Source organism: Cervus elaphus, chromosome 23, assembly GCF_910594005.1.
Source record: "Cervus elaphus chromosome 23, mCerEla1.1, whole genome shotgun sequence".
NCBI lineage: Eukaryota > Metazoa > Chordata > Mammalia > Artiodactyla > Cervidae > Cervus > Cervus elaphus.
The window spans coordinates 79,028,239-79,047,433 of NC_057837.1; positions in this window are offsets into that span (position 1 = coordinate 79,028,239).

Sequence of the window (19,195 nt, forward strand, 5' to 3'; positions counted from 1 at the left end):
GCTCCTCTGTCCGTGGAATTCTCCAGGCAAGAATACTGGAGTGGGTAGCCGTTTCCTTCTCCAGGGGATCTTCCCAACCCAGGGATCGTACCCAGGTCTCCCACATTGCAGGTGAATTTTTTACTATCTGAGTCAGCAGGGAAGCTATCATGCATATAAATGTTAAGCATTAATTATAACATTTTTTCTTAAAGTTCCACATTTATATTGTAAAAATTTGGAAAGTATCTTTGCAAGTATAATGAAAAAGATTAAATCTCATCTCTCAGGATCCCTGACAATGTTTTCCTATATTGCAGTCCTATATTGTGCACGTGTGTGGGGGGGCTTCCCAGGTGTATAAATATACACCACACCTTCTTTATCCACTCCTCTGTCGATGGACACGTGGGTTGTTGCCAAGACTTGGCTATTGTAAACAGTGCTGCAGTGAGCACTGGGGTTCCCCTGCCCTTTCTTTTTTAAAGAATGTTTATTTATTTATTTGGCCATACAGGGTCTTAGCTGTGGCATGGGGCATCTAGTTTCTTGACCAGAGATCAAACCCAGGCCCCATGCTTTAGGAGCACAGAGTCTTAGCGACTGGATCACCAGGGAAGTCCCAGGGCACTTTCTTAGTATTAAAAAAAGCATTTTTTTTTTTTTTTTTTTGCTACACCATGAGACTTGTTCCCTGACCAGGAACTGAACCCACACCCTTGGCAGTGAAAACATGGAGTCCTAATCACTGGACCGCCAGGGAATTCCAGCACCTTCTACTTTTGCTTACCAATTTATGGCATTAAACATTCACAGAGTGATTAAAACTAACCTCTTTTATGTCTAATTCTCTTTTATGTGTACATGTTCTATTCATATAAAAAGAACATGTTAATTTTAGAAAATTCTATGTTTGCATGTGAATGTGCGCTTCTGAAGAACCATCATACTATAAATACTATGTTGAATTATATATTTTTAGGGAACAAGAAATCACGAGTATTTTTCTATGTCGGTGATATTCCGTGATCTTTAATGGCTACCTGTGTCCCATCGGATGAACACAGATTGAGGTGCTGGTTAGGAACACAGGTTTTGGCAGCTTGTCCATCTGTACTGATCCCTCCATTCCTCTTTACTAGTCGCAGATCTTAGACAAGTGATGAAACAACTCTTTTCTTCATTTTCTTACCTGCAAAAGTAGAAATAAACTGTGTGTATCTTATAGGGTTGTTCTAAGAGTACAGGACAGAATGTTTATTAAGCCCTTGGAACATAATGGAACAATGCCCAGTTCTAATCCATAGTCCTAATGCCTAGCTCTAATCCATCAAGGTAAGATTAATAAAAATAATAAGTCATCTAATCCTCTCTGACCAGATGTTTAGGCTGTTTCCTACTCTTTGCTTTTTCAAGTGGTGCTGTTAGCATCAACTCTTTTCTTAGGTTAAATTTTTACAAGTTGAAATATTGGATTTAAGAACGCAAACATTTGTGAAGCCAAGCTATATAATGCAGACATGCTTTCTATAAAGGCGATGCCGATTTCTGTTCCCACCATCAGCTGAAATATTTTAAATATCCTTTTTGCCATGTTGGACACTATGATTATTATTAGTTTACATTTCTTTCATTAGACATTCATGTCTTTTTCCTTCTCTAGTTGCTGACATTTGCACTTATTTTAATATTATCCCCTTATACCTCACAAAAATACAATTTTTTTTCATTGTTTGCGGAACCAGTGCACAGACAAAGTGAGTACTGTTTAAAGCGATGTGGGGTCTTCTGTTTAAAGTGAGTGAAACGGACACAGGTGAAAAGTGAGTGCTCGCTCACTACACTAACTGTTAACAGGCTTTTCAGTATCCTCTGGACCCTTTAAATAATCATTTGAAAAATAATAAAGAGAGCAAATAATATATTCTTGCTGTAAAAATGCAAGCAATGTTCAGATATATCTATGAATGCTTATTTATTTATTTATTTTTTTTTTTTTATGAATGCTTATTTAAAAATGACATCTTACTCTTCTTACTGAATGTAGAACACTTTTTGCCTTTGACACTAAGTCATGCATAAACTTCCACACTGGTGTACACAGATCACCTCAATTTTTCAAAATGTCTGCAAAGCGTTCTATATCCCAATTTATGACTCTAATCAATATTTATTAGTCATTCCCTATTGATGGACACTTGTCTCCAACTTGTTAATATTACATTTTGGTGCATTCAGCATCTCTGTACCTATATTTTTGCTTGTTTGTTTGTAGATAAATATCTCAATGTTCAATGGTTGGGATGATTTCTTTAAAATGCTAAAGCAGTCAGTAAGCAAAGATAAATAAGCTAAGATTTGAGGAAATGCAGTTACCTCTAGTTCCCACCCCCCCCACAAGGGGTTGTCGGAGGTATTCTAATATAATACATGTGCTTAATTAGTAAAAACAACAAGTTATTTCCACCCAAATTTCAGTTTAAATTCTTATTTACAAGCATTAATTTTATCTTATTTCTTGCTGCCTTTGTAGTAAAGCTTAATTTTTAACTGTAACCTAAACAACCTTTAAAACAAATCATTAATCCCACAGGTTTGCCATGTCATAATTGCCTGGTTATTCAAATGATGGATGCGTCATATCTGAAAACAAACTAGTTATCGTGTGAAATTTATTTCAACATGCATTATCTAAACCACCAAAGATGAGAACACTGCATGGATAAACATGATGGATTTAGAAGCACAATGCTCAGGTTTAGTATTTAGTCATTTTTATTATATTGTTGGCTCAAAAATGTAAAAGAAGACCAGCAGAGGAACTGTTAACGCATTTTCAAATTTTTGCCTGTTCTCTTGTCTGGGAAGGAAGTAATTCTAGCCTATGAGCTCTTGAATGCTTTACAAGTAATAGAAACCAAGTGGGAAAAGCAGGTTCTATATTTTAATGCTGACATCCTCATAGGAAAAAAAATTAAAGATTCAGAATACTTGGCTGTGATTCAGTACCTAAACACTTCCTGGTGTTTTTCAGAATTCCCTGGAGACCCGTAAAAGCTTCTGTGCTGGAGGTACCCATTGTCGCTGTACACTTAGGCCAGTTTATCAAACTAACGAGCTCAAGAGTGATGCTATTTCCAGGTTCAACTCCATGAGGGAAGAACAAGAGAGAAAACAAAACCAAAATTCAGACAGAAGAGTAATCCTAAGGGCCAGCCTGACAAAAAATTTATTAACTCATATACACCAAATCTTATCCAGAGTAATATTCTTTGTGGAGATTTTACTCAACAAATCTTATGCCAGTTCCTCCAGTCAAAGCATTATAGATAAAGCACTGTGGTTTTTACACTGGGGTGATGTTTATTGATATAGACTTAAAAAATAGTACTGTATGGCTTCTTCCACTAGCATAATATTTGCAAACAACTCTAAAATGCTTACAATGTATTTTTTTGTGTGTTAGGTGCCTAATGCATTAAAAAAATTAACAGAAGGAGAAGGGGGTCCTCAAATTCATTTAGATGAAATTTTTCTCTGCCTTGGAATTTGAATGATGGGTAAAATTTGGGGGGGGGGGGCGGATAGTGAGCTTCTGTGTAATTTGTGTCTTCAAAACAACCAATGTATTAGAACATGAGATACAGGATCAACAGATAATAGAAAATGGAGCTTATACAAATGTGTGTTCTTAGAAGCTTTTGTTATCTGTGATTTTCTAACTGTGTAGGCAAAATTTAGTCACATGTCGGATACACTTATGTTGACAGTAACATATCAGATAATTTAAATAGTAAGTCCCTCTTACAGTTTTGCCTCATGCAGTGTTGAATCACTTTGAAATTCAACTGGTGTTTGTTAAATAGATCATTCAAATACTGTCAAGGAAACATTAAAAAAAATTCTCAGAGGTGACTTGCTCCGGCTTGGTTCTAGTGTTGCACTTATGGTGTGACCAAACATGAGTTTTCTGAGCTGTAAAGTTGTTCTTTTAGCATTACCAATCTGGGTTCTTTTTGTTCTTTTTCACCTTCTTTTTTTGTTTTCCCCTCCCTCTTCTTCCTTCAACAAATTCACGAAGTAGGAGAACTTCTATATTAACTTTATTGCTTATTTAAAAAAATTTTTGGGACTTCCCTGGTGGTTCAGTGATTAAGACTCCAAGCTTCCAAGGCAGGGGGTGTGGGTTCCATCTCTGGTAGGGGAACTAAGATCCCAAATGCCTAATGGTGTGGCCAAGAAATAAAAGAAAAAAAATTTTCTTTCTGGCATATTTCAACATATCATTTGGATGAAGCATTAAAATTTTTTAAATTTGTCCTGCATTTTTTTCCTTGTTTTATGGTAGAAAAACAAAACTAGTATATACAAATGATCTGCTAATATTAATATTTCTTAACCTTTATGTATGTGCCCAAGAGAAGATATTTTTTCCTGAAACAGCATTTAAACAAAAAGAGAGTCAAATATTATGTCTATAACTCTTGCATTTGTGGTTATATTTTTTAAACTTTAAAACATTATTATTTACATTAATGTTTGAAGTATTTTCTCTTGAGGAACTACCTGTATTTTTTGCATAATGGCCTAGTTTCAATAGTAATATTTTGTAAATGATGATGGTAAAATTTATGTTCTTGGACTGTCCAGTCATGATTCACTCTATTTTGAACCTAAAAAAGATTTCTTTCCCAACCAAATGGTTATGCCTCACATTTATCCTAGCCCCATGACCTACTATTTTTGCCTTGAAAATGCATGATAATCTGATCATGTTTTTATCATCAGTAATTTCATACACAAATCATGAAGCCCATGGATTTCCTCACACGTCACATACTCTTATTTATCTTTTTGCTATTTATGGTTGATGCTTTTGGGAGAAGAATTTGAATTTAGTATAAATTGAAACTCAGCACCTAGGTTTGCCATTAAGTGTCTGTATTTTTGCTGCAACGCTGGGAACAAGAGTGTGAAGAAGCCCTTGAGGGGAGTAGATGCTCCCTCCCCAGCGCCCTCTGCCACAAGTGCGTGGACAGACAAGGCTTCCACTAAAGCTAAGAAAGATGGAATAAGCACCACTTTACATTCCGGTGACCTTTTATGTACTTTCCCAGTACCTTCCCCCTCTTTCAACAGGATCCTGTTTTCATTTTTAGAAATTATCTTTCCCTCATGAGCATGGTCAATCAAAGCCTTCACACTTCCCACTATAGAGGCCAAAGAGGTAGAAACTTCTTATTATTCCAGGGCAGGCGAGGGTGGACAAGTGAACTAAGGTCAGTAAATCAGACTCTCTTAACCCTGGACTTTGAATTGTGAGCGAAGTGACTCAGAGATGCAAAGAGGGTCCAAAGGCAATGACCCCTGTCTGAGGTTCTGCTTGAGCTCCTGCCTGGGTCCTGACCTTTGTTCGCGCCCGCTTCTGTAGCCTCCCCATAAATTCTGGAGACTCCCAGATCTCCTTCCAGTGCGTTTCCTTTTTGCTTTTGCTGGCCGAACAAGGGTGGCCTAACGGTTGTTGTTGCTTGCCGCTGAAGAGCTCTGACGGAAAGAGAATATACCTCTCACCACCCACACTGCAGTGAGGAGCAGGCATCACCAGCCCTACGCCCCATTTACAGACTGGGAGCTGGGGTTCGGGGGCCTGAATGACTCGCCCCAAATCTCACAGTGAGGGCGTGACAGGGCTATAGTTCATTCCCACGGTGTGGATCTCTACTTCAGAGACACGTCTTTGAGGTTCACTTGAAAGACACTATTTTGAACCCAAAGAGGCTGCATTTAAACCAGAAGAGACAGAGATACCTTAAGGAGCAAGCTGTACATTTATTTCTGCACATCCTCTCATCTGCCCACCCCACCAACTCCAGGGCTTGTTACAGAAAATAAAGATACATTTTCCCGTGTGCATCAGATCCCAGCTTGCTGCCCGTTATTTTTCTGTTTACCTCAGTTGCAATAACTGCGTATTTGTTTGGGTAAGTATTCAGTTAATGTCTGTCTTACCCTCCTGACTGTCAGCTCCCCAAGGGCGGGGGTTGCGTCTGCCTCCCCCTCTATTAGATGCAGGACCGAGCGGCCCAAGGCTGAGTCCTCAGCAAGTACTTTTTAACTGCCCAGTGACTGGCTCCCAGCAGTTACTCAGTAATAGACTCTTTCTGCCGCCTGATAGAGACTGTTGGCTTCATCTGTCTGTGGTTCTGACAAATAGAAACCTTTATTTTAAATAGGTTAAGATGAAGGGCTACTGAAGGACAGTTGAAAAGTTATCTACTTAACAAATTAAAAGAGTGAGTTTAATTTACTTAAACATGTATAAATATATGATTTCTAGTATTATCTGTATAGCTAACAAACTTCTACAAGACTTTTTGCCAGGAGTGTGTAAAAATCTGTACCATAATTTGTTTTTATCTAATGAACTCATTTAGAAAAGTAAATCTAAATGACTATCTGAGCATCCTCTTTGACATGAATGTCTCTAGAATACACATTTGCTGTGCTGAATTTTTCCTAAAACACAAGAAGATAGACGTATATCTAGCAGAGTACACAATCATCCTTTATGTAACTTGAGTGTAGCAAGTCCCCTACATATGATTGGGTTTTGATCCAAGAGTGGGCTCCTAAGTTCAGTTTGTTCACAAATCCGACAAAGTTAGCCTAGGTACCCATCTAACACAATCAGCTGTAAGTACTGTGCTGTGATAGGGTTATAATACTTTTCATACAAATAGTACACAAAAAACACAAAATAAAGAAACTATTTTTAATCTTATAGTACAGCTTCCCTGGTGGCTCAGACAGTTAAGAATCTGCCTGCAATGCTGGGGACCTGAGTTCGACCCCTGGGTAGGGAAGATCCCCTGGAGAAGAGAATGGTAACCCACTCCAGGACTCTTGCCTAGAATTCCAGGGACAGAGGAGCCTGGTGGGCTACAATCCACGGGGCTGCAGAGTCAGACATGACTGAGTGACTCACACACACACCTTGAAAACTACAATAGAATCAGCTACATCACCTATGCTTTTACACTGTCTTCTGGACATCCTGGGCTTGAAATAAAGGGAATGGCAATAAAGGGAATGGAAATAAAGGGAATGGCAAACTCTATGTGTGTGCTGTATGTGCTAAGTCGCTTCAGTCATGTCTGACTCTTTGAGGCCCCAAGGACTGTAGCTCAATGGACTCCCAGGTCATGGGATTCTCCAGGTAAGAATACTGGAGTGGGCTGCCATGCCCTCCTGCAGGGGGTCTTCCAGACTCAGGGATTGAACCCCTGTCTCTCATGTCTCCTGCCTTGGCAGATGGGTTCTTTAGCACGAGCACCACCTACACAAGCACTGTAAAGTACACAAAAATGCAACAACTTGTGGGGGACGCATACATGTGACAGTGTACGCCAGGCACGTGAACTAACTAACGTGACTGGGCATGTGAACATGTTTGCATCTTTTAAAGTTGGCAACTGGAAGTCTTGTATGTAGGGGACTTACGGTATGTAACAACTTGGGGAACTCCAGATGCTTCATCACTAGAGTTGTGTTTTATGGGTTGTGTGGGTGTGTTACACATAGGAGGCCAGGGTCTCTGAATTCAGAACTGTAGCCCCCTCCACAAGGGAAAAGTGGTGGCCGACTAGGGTGACTAATGGGTCTTGGTTTGCCCAGGACTTTGCACTGCAAGTTCCACCTTCTGGGAAGCTCCTCAACCCTGCACGCCTTCTAGCTGGCATACTTGTAACTGAAGGGTACCGTGGTTTTAGATTTGGCTCAGTTGGTCCAAAGACCTTGGAACAAGGAAGCAAAGCAAAGAAGAGACAAATAAAACCATCCCAGCAGAGGAAGTGGAAAAGTGGGCTTAAGAAATGGACTCTATTGCTCATTTGCCACTTAATTTCCTTAATTTGGGTTTCCCCAGTAGCACACCCTGAGATACAGCCCCACGTGCAAGTAGATTATCTGGGGGGTGACCAGAGGAAACATCCGTAAAGGAACGGGGCAGTGAGACTGGGATTGAGAACAGCCAATAAAAGATGCGCTATCAAGCAACTTGACTTCCCGGGTGGCTCAGTGGTAAAGACCCTGCCTACCAAGGCAGGAGACGTGGGTTTCATTCCTGGGTCAGGAAGATCCCCTGGAGAAGGAAATGACAACCCACTCCGGTATTCTTGCCTGGGAAATCCCGTGGACAGAGGCGTCTGGTGGGCTACAGTCCATGGGGTTGCTAAAGAGTTGGGCGTGACTGAGTGACTAAGCAGCAAGATAAAGCAGGTTAGTTCTGCAAGTAATAGGAGCCTCATCCCTTGTGGGAACGCTAGGAGCTAGAGTGGACTGCATGCCTGCCAGACGGGAGGGAGAGGGAGCTGGGGTATTTATATACCGGTTCCTGCTGGTCATTGGTTGGGAACTGCCCCTGGGATGTTAACTCTCCAGGACTTCTGGTTCAGCCCTGAGTGCGTGAGCGGAGTGGGCTGCTCCCCGGAAGGAGCCCCCAGGCAGAGAGACGGGATGCTGACAGTGGGAAGCTGCCCTAGAGAGCACTGCGGTGGAAACGCCTGAGGGACTGTGGGCGGGCGGGCACCAGCCAGGTCCGCTCCAACAGCCTTGGGCAAGGCACTTTTCCTTCCTGAGTTTTATTATCTCTGATCATGTGAGAAGCGAGAGTTTGAAGAATGCCTTCTAAAAATGTGGACATGGACTGCTGCCAGAATGGGAGATGATTTTGGTGCTACATGGACACAGCTTCAAGTAACACTGAATCCTGATTTGTTCAGTCCTTCCAGAAACATGAATGAGAAAGCCTATTGTGTGTTACTTTGTCCTAAATACTTATCCGGCAATCTCCTCTTTTTCATTAAGAAGGAAGCAAACCCCGATAGAAAACCCAGTTTCTAGAATGTAATACACTACTCTTTTCTTTTGATTTAATTAATTTTTGCGGTTAGTTTCTATTTATGGTATGTGATCTTGGTCTTTAAATAAATGTTAAACAGACTGAAGACAAACATTAAGGTAAGAGCTATACAGATGGGATGTTAATATGGTAAAAATTGTGAGGGTGAGATACTGCGAAAAATAAACTCTAAATGCTCTCCAGATTCAAGGTCAGTGTTCCTGTGTTTCTTTGAGAATTTTTTTTTTGTGTGTGAAATTTCTGTTGCTGATCTTTTGGGTCATATGTTCAACCTTCCAGCATTTGAGGGCTTAAAATCTTTTCTGCATTCACATGTGTGTACCGAATAGGGAAAAATTACGATGAATGGTTGTGTAAAGATGGCCGGATTCAGGTACTTTTCTGAAATATGCTGCACCAGGCTTCCTCAGCACCTTTCAATTCCACCTAAAGAGGGATTCTAATTCGGTTGTTATCACTGTCTGCATCAGGCCATAAGACAGCATCAGCAGATTTGTGCTGAAGGCGAAAGGAGATATGTTTCAAAGAGGGGCAAATGTGTCCTCATTTTATACTCACTTGGAGTCACGTTTGCAAGGTTCAGGGATTTCTAAACAAAGGAAGGTGTTTTAATAGGAAAAAGTGATGGTTTTAAGTCTTGATATGCTTTCAAGGAAAAACAAGATATTTTAAAGAATAGCCAATTGAATTTAATAGTTGGAGAGAAGGATTGTGAAATGCAGTGATTTTACAAAGAATTTTGTGATTTGAAGCAATATATTCTAAGGACAGTCTGTTTTATCCGCAGCAAATCTGAGATGCAGTATTTTCCGGAAATAGGTCAAATTCAGAGTTTTTGTACAAACACTATCTCCCACTAGAGGGCGCTCTTTAGTTGCGTATTTAATGTTCTTTCTTTTTGTAAAAATAATTTTAAAAAATGACTACAGGGCTATGAATTCTGATACAATTCTTGTTGAGCATGTTATGAAATTTTCTCCAAGACATTGTTTCATTTTCAGCTTATATGTGTGAAATTCCACTTTAAGAAGGATAACATGATCCTGAGTCTTTCAATATGTATAAAATCCCCATGGTATTATGCTACAATAGAGGCAAAGGTATAAGTTTAAATTATTGCAATCCCACAGGTCTTTTGACTATTGTTTCTCTATATATGTTACTGCACAAAGAAAATTTATTGTAAATATTAATACCGTCTGCTTAGATCCTTTGTGTAAAGACAAAGAGAAGCAGTGTGGTCTAGGTAGGTGATTCTGCTGTTTTTTTTTCCAGAGTGATTTTTGTTATCTTAATGGTCTTGGCTTAATCTTAATGGTCCTGATCACCATTTCCAGGACATTCTTCTAATTTGTTTTTCAAGATTTCAGTCTGTTCAGCTTGTATTGTCTTAGCTCCCTAATAATCATGGTCTACTTTTTTTTCTAGATTCTTTCCCTTTCTCCTTAGATTTGGGCTTCTCAAAGCAAACTGTATGAGATTCTAGTGTTTGTGAAACCACACGTTTAAAAATAAATTATGACTCCCCCCGCCCAATATTCAGAAAAATAAAATAATAATAAAAGTTTCTCAATTTAAGTTGTTTCACTGCATTACATTTTTCTTTAACTGCTACCGTTTAAGGCTATAACTTAATATGACCGTGACATAACGCAGACAAGCAAAATGTAGTTATTTAAAGTTTTATAAGTTGGTTCCCACGGTGTTCTACAAAAGACTTCATCTAAACATGTTTAGGAATTCTAACTTGTCCTAAAATTACAATCCTTTTTTTTTTATAATGACACATATAATGTAGGAGAATACACTTTCATAAAAATTCAAACTAATCATTTCAGGACATAATTTTTAACATAGAGGTATACGTTAGCATCCCTTTTTATCCCTTCATGAAAATTCTCCTTCCCCAGAAGTAAACTGCTCACATATCCATGTATAGACTACAGATATCTCCTATATGTATCTGTCATTTAAAAACAAACTTTTAGTTTTTATTAATTTTATGGAATTTTAGCCTATGTATTGATGTATTGCTTTTTCTAGGTAACCATGTCTTGGTGATCTTTTTATTTCACTGTGTGTAGCCTTAGCTAACATTGTCTTTATAACCACTGGAGAATATTCATAGTCTCTGTGGATGTTCTTTCACTTATATTCAGAGACTGAGGCTGAATCCAAAGTTTAAAACAGCTCACACCAGCCTGCAGGAGATATCTTTGTTTGTATACCTTTGGTGCCTGTGTTGGTGGGTGTGTTGAATGGGTCTCCGGTGGGCGTGGGGGTGGAGTTTGGGGGTTTCCAGCGTCACCCGAAGCTTGAGAGAAAGTGGCAAAGCCTCTGAGCTTCCATGTGTGAATTTTGTGAAAAATCTCTGGTTCTTCAAGGATATGGCTGTGCCCAAGCTGGGTCGATTTCTCAGAGAGGTGTCATTTGAGACCATTAATCTGATGAGGTAAACCTTTGTTAAAGAAAAAAATGAGAATTCAACTCTGAATACTTGTTGAGCACTTGATCCATGTAAGCTACTGTGCCAGTCATGGCTTGGGGGAAAAAAAAGTTATGGCTTGAAAAAAAAAATTACACAGAGCCTGTGCTCACAGAGGGCAGCAGTGGCAGGCAGGGTAAACGGCCTGTGCAGAGAACACAGCCAAACCTCACCCCAGCGAGGACAGTGACAGACGGGGGCCCGGGGAGAGGCAGAGACTGCTGAGAGACCCCCCAGCGGTGGGCGCTCCTGAAGGAGGCGGCGTGGGCCTTGAGCGACGGGCGGACCTCCCGCCCCCGAAGATGGAGGCAGGGAGGTGAGGAGTTGGAGTGGATGGATGAACTATTGTGTGAAAATGAAATGCACGCATCTAACAGAAAATTTAGAAAACTCAAACCCCTTGAAGAAATCCTATTGACTTGATCTCCCGAAGACAACCACTGCTCCAATTCTGACACATTTGAGTATTTTCTCCCAATGCATATTTTGTAATGGGGGGTCTACTCTTCTCAGCTGTGGGTGTCCTTCGTGAGCCTGGCTCAGCTGGCAAGAGCAGATGAAGAGGCACCCCCCCCACTACCCTGAGGGCATCTGGGGAGGGCCCCATTGCCTGTTACAAGGAGATGCAATTGTAACGCTACGGAACAATATCCTCCTTCCTCAAGCTCACTCTTCGGGATATACAGTGGCTGATCACCATTTCTAGAAGGCACCATCCAGTGTCGTGGAGAGAAAGTAAAAAGTGTGGAATGTACCTATTAAAACACGCTACATCTTTCTACGCTTGTTGAGATGTCAGCCAACACCGTGAGGTGATTTTTCTCCCCAGAGCTCCATCATTCTCGTGCTGGAATGGTGCTAAGGGACAGCTGGGCGGATTCCAGGCTTTCCAGGTCAAGGAAGAAGTTTCTGTTTGTTCATTAAGCAAACTGAAAAAAATAATATAAGTATTAGGAAGACAGGAACCTCTGTTTTAGGGTGTGTGTTTTAGGGGGTTTGTCTTCCATCCTGGAGAAAGTTCTCTTAGAAGAATGGTCCAAGTGTCTTCTCCTAAATGTAGAAACAAAGAAGCAGAGGACAAGTTGATTTTTCTTCTTTTCAGAGACTCTTTGAAACTTCAGATCCTGCAATGTATTTTAAGCATAATTTTTATTGGCATGTAGCCTGGATCAGCAGGGCTTTGATAGGCCCAAGAAAGAACACACACCCTAGAGGGAGGGATCAGCACGTCTAAAAACGGGATAATAGATATACCAGAGGATGGGGAGGGACTCAGTTGCCTGACTTGGATGGAGCAGACGGAAGCTTCTGAAGGTCCCAAGGTACCGTAACACATAGATCTGGTCCTCCAGAATTGTGGTGGGTCCTTGCCACTTCTTTGGCAGCGCAAGACCTTTTTGTGTCCTTCCCAGACATGGGAGATTCGCCGCATCGTGAGAGCCCGTCGTCTGCCATTAGAAGTCTCACCGTCCCAGCCTCCCCGGCAGCTCTCACACAACGCAAGTCAGACACCCACTGCGGACCCTGAGATTTGAGATTCCTGCAGGCGCCCCGTGGATGCGCTCTGGGGAGTGGAGGGCCAGCCCCGTCCAGGTTCTGGAGGCAGCAACTGCAGGGGCGCCGGGGCGCTGTCCAGAGCCCACTCGCAGGGCGAAGCAGGGGCCGGCTGCAGGGCCTGAGGCTGAAGGGCTCGTCTGTCCCCCGAGCGGCTGCAGGGCCACCGCAGGCCTGCCTCCGGGCCGGGCTGCCTCCAGCCCATTTCTCAGTGCCTCACGGAGGTTCTCAGGCTATAAACTACCCTTTTCCACTCAAGATGGCCAGAGGCGGTCTCTGTTGCAACTCCGAGTCCTGACCTTGGGATGGGTGCATTTGAGGAGCGGTGAGAGGAGAGAAGAGGGTGCGTGAGGCCCTTGTGATGTGATTTCACACGGTGGCTCAGACGGTGAAGAACCTGCCTGCAATGACCTGGGTTCCATCCCTGGGCCGGGAAGATCCCCTGGGGAAGGAAATGGCTACCCGCTGCGGTGTGCTTGCCTGGAGAATCCCACGGACAGAGGAGCTTGGCAGGCTAGAGTCCAAGGGGTCGCAAAGAGTCAGACATGACTGTGTGACTAACACTTCAACACGGAACAAGGGTTTATTAGGACACTGGCTTCATAACAATAAAACTTCATTTCTCAGACAATTCAAAAAGAGTATGTTGAGCACATGAAAAATCATGCAGTCTCAGCAATAACAAAATTGCAAGTAAAATCAGACATTATTTTTATTTCAGAGAAATGGAAAAGATTTTTTAAAATGTTCAGTGCTGATAAAGATGTGGAAAAATAGACATTTGTGGTTCAATCATGTTCCAGAGTTCCTTCCAGAAGGAAGTTAGCAATAACTAGCTAACTAACTTTATATGTCCATGTGTCTTGATCCAGCAGTTTCATGTCTAGGAGTTTACTTAGGGAAATAATTAGATGAGTTCAGAGGACTTTCAGATAGATGGAGATATAAAAATGTCAGCTTTACTTCTGATGAAAAAAAAATTTTTTTTTTTGAGGCTGTTTTTCGGAGTATGTCCACCTGGGCACAGCTTACCCAGGGAAAAGTTACACTTGTCAAAGATTGCTGCCTCAGGTTACATGGTTGTGGGACAGAGAAGAAAGGCAGCAGGTTCCAAATGAGCCTTTTAATATGTTAGCCCGCTCATCTGAGCAATGTGGACCAATGGCTATCACCCATCAATCAAGTAACTCACTTCTCTGGGGGGTGGGAGCAAGAGTGTCACGTATGTGTGGTCTCTCTCTAGGGAAACTTGAGACAAGAGAATAAATGTTCCTGGCCCCAGATCACCATATGATTCCATTTTTGTTTTAAAAATGTGTGTATGTTGATGGAAATAGGTATAAAAATGAGCCTGAGATGGATGTTTGATCAGGATTTTTCCCTGTGGGTTGGGGCTGTGAGGGAATCTTCAGTCGTTATTATTTGACTTTCAAAAATGCACAGTAATTATTTTTCACGAGAAAAAAAAGCTGAAACGTATTTCATTAGAAAATGAAGTTTCTGTTCAAACAGTGTGTAATGCTTACGGTATGTAAATGGCATTTAGTCATACAACAGCAAGTGTCTTTTATAGTTAGCTAAACATTGACAATCGAGCAACACAGACGCCATGATGAGAGCAGTGATGGATTCTGTGTTCTCTGTTGTCTTTCTCTTTGGCGGCTCTGGGTCTTCGCTGCTGCAGGCTTTCTCTAGTTGCGATGGCGGAGGGGGGAGGTAGGGAGCTGTTCTTCCTTGCCGTGTGCAGGCTTCTCCTTGCGGGGCTTCTCTTGGTGCAGAGCATGGGCTCTGGGTGCGTGGGCTTCAGCAGCTGCGGCGCACGGGTTGAGCTGCCCTGAGGCACGTGGGGTGTTCCTGGGCCAGGGCCTGAGCCATGCCAGCTGCCGTGGCAGGCAGACTCCCCACCCCTGGACCGCCAGAGAAGCCCCCCGCTGCCCTTTCAGAGCGTGGATGTAAACCAAGCCCCTCCTCTGCTCCTCCCGAGACCCCTCGCAAACCCTCTTTATTAAAACCATTTCTCATGTTTTCGTTGCACCTCGAATGAGAAGTCATCCTCAGTACGTGAATGTCCTGCGTGAACACGAGACACAGAGAGGTACCGGGACTGAAAAACCAAGCTTTTGCAAACAGCGATTCTTTGGGGGGGACGTGAAGGCCGTGAACCTGGAATCCAGTAAACTTGCATCCCAGATTCTCTTAGGGTAGCTGTTTCAGATGCAGTTCATTAAAATGAAAATGAAAAAAAGACAAGACAAGAAAAAAGGCAAGTGATTGGTGTAAGAGGATTATTGGTCTCTTTCGCTTACCTTTTCATTTTTCCCCTATTCAATCAGCTTGTATTTAATACTAAAAATAAGCCTAATTAATCTCACACTTAAAAATCAGGGAGCTTTCAGAGGTAATGGCATAGAGGACTGTATCTTTTGTTTTCAGAATTTCAGTACCACACCCTGCTCCTTTTATGTCCACTGACATCTATGGAAGTCCTACTTTGCTGTGGGCACTTGGAAGACAGTGTTAGTTGTCTAATATCTGTTCGCTTTTCTTCCTTCTCAGCAGAGCTCAAACTCTGTCTAAGCACTCAGTCTGTCCACATAAAATAACATGCTGTTCTCCCAACTCCTTTGCCACCAGGGGCGGCCATTAGTAGAGTTCTAGTCGGGAAGACTAAGCTGATCTCTCTATTAAACGTCAGTTTTCCTTCCTACCTTCCCCCTTCTGTCCCTCTGCCATTTTTATTCTTCTCACCTGGAATACAGATGTGAGGCCTGGAGTAGAAGCAGTCACCTTGTGACTATGGGGATCAATGCCGTCTGCTGAGAGTGTGAAGCAGAAAGAAGGGAGGTCTGAGGGCTTCGTTGACCAGCTCTGGTCTATAAACCTCTGGACTTCCTGTTGTATAAGATGAAGAAATCTCTACTTTTTCAGGTTAGTAGCTTAGGGCTTTCTCTTATTTGCAGCTGAAAGTATTCTTTTAAGATACTGAGGTGAAATTCATATAACCACTTCACAGTGAATTCAACTCAGGGAAATTTAGCACATTTCACAGTGCTGTGCAACTACCACCTCTATCTAGTTTCAAAACATCTTCATCGCCCCTGAACCAAAGGAATTCTTAACTGACACCAGCGTTAGACCAGTGTTTTCCTACTGAATGCTCTCGACAGTCCTAATAAAGCAGGTACTGGTACTAGACATTGTGTGCGGTTGTGCACCGATCACTTCCGGTTTTCCAGTCGTGTCTTGTTTTTTAGCTTTCATTTTAGCAAGCTGCATCTGAAACAGCTACCCTAGCAGAATCTAGGCTGCACGTTCACCGGATTTCAGGTTCACGGCATGAGTTCTCCCGTGTCCTGGTGGCAGCACACACTTCCCCTCCGGGAACAGCATCTTCCCCAGAGTGCTCCCCCAGCGCTCCTAGGAGCACTGACACTGTAGCGGCTCCATCTGGGTCTGCGGATGAGCGGAGCATCACTGACTCAGGGACAGGCTTCGGGACGGACACGTGACACCGGGCCAGTGCTCGGATGGCTGGACAGGGGTGTTCTAATTTTCATTAGAAAAACACGAAAGTGAAAAAAAAGAAAAAAAAAAAAAGAAAAACACAAAAGCCAGGAGCTCCCGGCCACCATCCTGCCCCCATCTGGAGCTGGTCAGCCTGAGTGTGAAGCTGATACGGTGGAGGGCCAAGCCAAGGCACGAGGTTACCAGGTCCTGATGAGATTTCTGAGCTCCCAAAAGTGACTGGGGTAGAAGCCAGCTCTAGTTTCAATATTTTCAAATATTTGAGTTAATTTACTTTTCCTTAAACCCACTTGAATAGGATTTTCTGTCATTTACACTCAAAAGCGTACCACCTCTCATTGCAGGAGTAGTATACCATCCCCATTTTACGGATGTGGAACTGAGTGTCCAGGATGATAGAATTTTCCCAAGACCACCCAGCTTTGAACTCAGGTCAGTATCCCTCCAAAGTTGTTCAGCTTTACCACCAAGAAGTCACTTACCTACTTCTGTTCCATGCTGGCTGCACCCAAATATGGGAGTCGGGATTTCCCTGGTGGTCTAGTGCTTAAGATCCAAGCTTCCACTGCAGGGGGCGCATGTTCGATCCCTGGTCTGGGAACTAAGATCACACGGTTCAGTTCAGTTCAGTTCAGTCGCTCAGTCGTGTCCGACTCTTTGCGACCCCATGAATTGCAGCACGCCAGGCCTCCCTGTCCATCACCAACTCCCGGAGTTTACTCAAACCCATGTCCATCGAGTCGGTGATGTCATCCAGCCATCTCATCCTCTGTCGTCCCCTTCTCCTCCTGCCCCCAATCACACATGTCACATGGAAAAAAAAAAAAAAGAGAAAAAAATTTTGAATTGAATAAAAAGGAAACTACAGTATATCAATTTAAAAAATTATATGGGAAAACTAACAAATGAAAAACAAAGATGGGAGTCAAGTTCCACCATCTTGCTAGTGAATGGGAATCTGTGGTTCTCTTGGGTCCCAGGCTGAAAACACTTGTTGGATGTTGGCAGGAAGAAAAGAAACATTTCCTTGAACAGATTAATTTTTGGACTTGGTAAATGTAATTAGCTATTTTTGAGTTAGTGACAGCAACCTCTGTGGGTTATTTATTCATCACGTCTGATTCTGAAGCAAAACAGCTTTGATTTGGTTTCCCAGTGACCAGATGAACCATATCGTTGGGCAGTTGGTAGAGAACTTCCTAACAACAAGAAATAAAAAAGAAGAATCTGAGTACTCCTCCTTCCCCTCCAACATTCTTTGGGAAACATGCTTTGCTAGGTTCTGGACTAGTTCACTCACATGTGTCACTAGCAAAATATTGAAGAGGCAGAGAAGCCTCATGGAAACAGTTTTATTGAGTGCCTCTGTGACAAAAATATCTTCAAAGGGAGTTCTATCAATTTTATTAAGCTACATTGTGCACTTTTACATGACAAGCATATCAAGCACAATCGCATTTGAATTAGCAATCAGGTTTTAATAGTATTTGACACTTCCCCACCTTGTACTGGCAGAAGCTGTCTCTCTGAGGAGAGACACTGGGAGAGGAAAAGTCAGCCTCCTGCTGAGAAGTGGGTGGCGTCCGAAAGTTCATTTGTGAGGTTGTTAGTTGTCGCTCAGAACACATGTTCCCACAGTCAGAAGGGGCTTTAGTTTCCCGTGCTGACACTCAGGAGCCAAGGGAGCCCCTTCTATCAGTTAAGGGGTTTTGGTGTCAAATAATAGAAACGAACTCTGGTTAATTTCAGCCAAATTACTGGAAGGATACTGGAAGCTCTGAATGGTGGGAAAGCTGAGGGACCAGACTTTCCACGAGAAAGCCCCAAGAGGCCCACAGTAATGACCACCATCGTAATGTCTATCATCACCCTGTCTACCAAAAATCTGGTCCTTCCTGTCGTCCTCCCCCTCAGCAAATGGCTCCGCAGCCCATCAGGGTGGAATTGTCCTTGACGCTCCTATTTCTCTCACACTTCACATCCAGTTGTTTGGTAAACCTGGTTAGGTCTATCTTCTAAATATGCATGGTATCTGATTACTTCCCGTTCACCCGTGATCCTAGGCATCATCACTTCTCACCTGAAATACTGCCAGCGCCTCCTTGCTGGCCCTCCCCGCCTTCCCCTCTCAGGCTACAGCACCCAGCAGCCAGAGGGATCAAGTTAAAAGGGTTTTCTCATGTTTTGGTTAAGTGACTTGATCCGACCGGATCTGGGTCCTGCCTCCTCTCCTGCCCGCTCCTCAATCACATTTCCATCCCATCCTTCTGCTCCAGCCACACTGACTTCCCCCTTTCTGCTTCTCAAACACAGTCAGCAGGCTCCTGCCTCAGGGCCTTTGCACTTGCTCTACCTTCTGCCTGGAACACTTTTGCCAGAGCTTCTCTGTTCAAACACAGTTTCCTTAGTGAGGCCTTCTCTGATCACCCTCTAAAATAGAAGCCACCTTTTCCCCATCTCTCTCACACTCTATCCCCTTCAGTCTACTTTTTCTTCATAGTCTCGTCACCATTTGAGGTTATATAAGACACAGATGTGTTTACAGTCCTAGGATATAAGCTACTTGGGGCTTCCCTGGTGGCTCAGACGGTATAGCGTCTGCCTGCAATGTGGGAGACCTGGGTTTGATCCATGGGTCAGGAAGATTCCCTGGAGAAGGAAATGGCAACCCACTCCAGTACTCTTGCCTGGAGAATTCCATGGATGGAGTAGCCCGGTTGGCTACAGTCCAT